Source organism: Bidens hawaiensis, unplaced genomic scaffold (genome assembly GCF_021521415.1).
Source record: "Bidens hawaiensis isolate Kalapana, Puna unplaced genomic scaffold, B.hawaiensis_p1.1 tig00027364_1, whole genome shotgun sequence".
Taxonomy (NCBI): domain Eukaryota; kingdom Viridiplantae; phylum Streptophyta; class Magnoliopsida; order Asterales; family Asteraceae; genus Bidens; species Bidens hawaiensis.
In genome coordinates, this window is record NW_027505096.1 from 202,944 (window position 1) to 205,396 (window position 2,453).

Consider the following 2,453-nt stretch of genomic DNA (forward strand, 5'->3'; position numbering starts at 1 on the left):
AATAACATAAACGATTAACAAATATCCAATTAGAAGACCTTACAATTCGGGAGAGAACATAAAGAGTACTAGCCACACATTGTTTGATTAATCATCACCTCAATTAATATAGTCGAACGAATCATAAACCCAAACAAATGAATATAATCACCAAAGTCTTGTTCTTAATCGCCAAAATTCGTTTCTAGCTTGTTTAGAATGAAGGATAGGTCAAAAGACAACCCAAAAACGAGTAATAAACAAAAAAAATCAGCAGTTACAACCTTAACCGTGGCCCACGGTCTCCATCGTGGGTCACGGTGATCTTCTTGAAATGCTGGACCGTGGCCCACGGTGGAACCATGGGTCACGGCTCACCCCACGGTCACCGTAACCACCACGGTACGGTGCCGTCTGTTTGTTTTTGTCAATTTGGACCGTGGCCCACGGTCCCAACCGTGGACCACGGTGGACTTCAGCCACGAAACATCATTTTCTTCACTTGTTTGATCTTCTTAACTCGTCGGCTCCTTTGGTTTCTTCGTATTACACCGTAATAGCCCTGGAACCTCTTTTGTACCTACAATTTACCGAACACACCGTAGTCATCTAATTCCACAAGATAAACCAATTCAATACATGATTATTACGGTATTAACTCACTTAAGGGTTGTCCCATGGACCACCCGTCAGTGTTTTTGTACGAGCTGGCGTTGAGTGTTCTTCGTACTCTTCTTCTTTGCTATTGCTGCTGGCTTCCGCATCGAACAACATTCGGGGTCGAATGACTGCCGCCATTTTTTCCTGAACTTTTTCCCTAAGTTTTTGTTGTTCAGCTTCTAACCAGGCCATTATTTCTGGTGGCATGGTTACTTGTGAACATGATTTCATTTTTCTTTCTCTGTCACGGTAAGGAGGTGGACGCGTTAGTGATGTCTTCACCCCTCAAGGTCTAACACGTTAGTCCGAGGGTTATGGTTAAGTATTCCCCACGATGGGTTATAAAACCTTCTTGGCGCAGGCGAGTATATCCTGCAAAACAGAACACCATGAGCTCGTTACGAGGAATGGGGGGACTCTCTCGTAACCACCCTCTAGCGTGAGAATCAGTACTTGATCGTACGAATAGAATGTATTGAGAGAGTGGTAATATTGAATTGTATATCCTTTACCGGTTGGAGATCCATTGGTATTTATAGCCAGAGGAGAGAGAGTATGGTCAACCACGTTGTCAGGCTTTCGACCAATTATATTCTCCACTCGTGCGGTCGTAGAGGTTGGTGGACATCATGGCCTTTTGACATGGACGTGTTGTACTGTTTCGTACCGCCCTTAAGTGTTGTCCAATCCCCATTGGTTGGCTGGTATTCCCCATGTAAGTTATACCTTTTTGTCTCATGATAGTGGAAATCTTTGCGCTACCATTCCTTAGGTGTCAGGGAGTGTTTATTATATTAGGCTACGACCTTGGCGCCATACAGTATGTTTGGCGCATAGTATGCCCGCTGATGTTAGGGCGCAAGTGTTGCGCCAAGCGCACGAGTTATCTTCTATTTGGGTGTTGTATTTAACTGAGTGATGGGCTTAATACCCTACCTCTACACTATGCAAACTGAATTTTAAAATTACGTTATATGTGATCATAACATCCTATTTCTTTCCTTTAATTGCCTTCAATCCTTTCTTTTGTCTTCAATCCTTTATTATAACTTTTTTTATTTACATTTACAAAATACAATGTTTTTAGTCAAAATTCATAACGGAACATAAATGTGGATGATGTCTTAGTCAACAAAGCAGAAATAATAGACTTCGAAAAGTCGCTACTTTTCTTAACGTGGTATAACCGTTTTAGCAAACACTATATATTATATAACATGGCGTTGCTTTTTGACTTAATGTTGATAAAACTTACATACATTTTTTAAATTGCTAACTCACCCACTCCATAATATTACTAAATCTATGGTATTGTTAACAATGTTACTAGAACCATCAATGTTATAACGAGAGGTATCATTAATTATACAATTTGATACCACTAGGAACTAGCGGTCATATCATCAATAAATTATGTATACACATATCATTAACTCTTGAAAAATAAATCACCTATATACCCAGAGTTGTCTAGGGAATTAGATCTACTATATATCGCTCATAACTGGGAATTGGCCTTTCAAAAAACAATGGCATTATTAGACGTATAAGTTATATGTGAAACTGATCAAAACTTTGTCATTTTGATTAGTCTAACTAAAAACTAATGAAGATATTTTAATTCACTATTTTTTCTCCGCCAATTTAGCCGAAGTATTTTTCTTCTATGACTATTCAACGCAAATCTTTCTAGTCTTCAAAATCTATACTCTATTAAAAATGTACACAAGTGCATTTTAAGCATTTTAAATTTTAACTAATTTAACTATTAATGTTTATTTTATAACACTTAAATGCATGTATTGAATAATCCA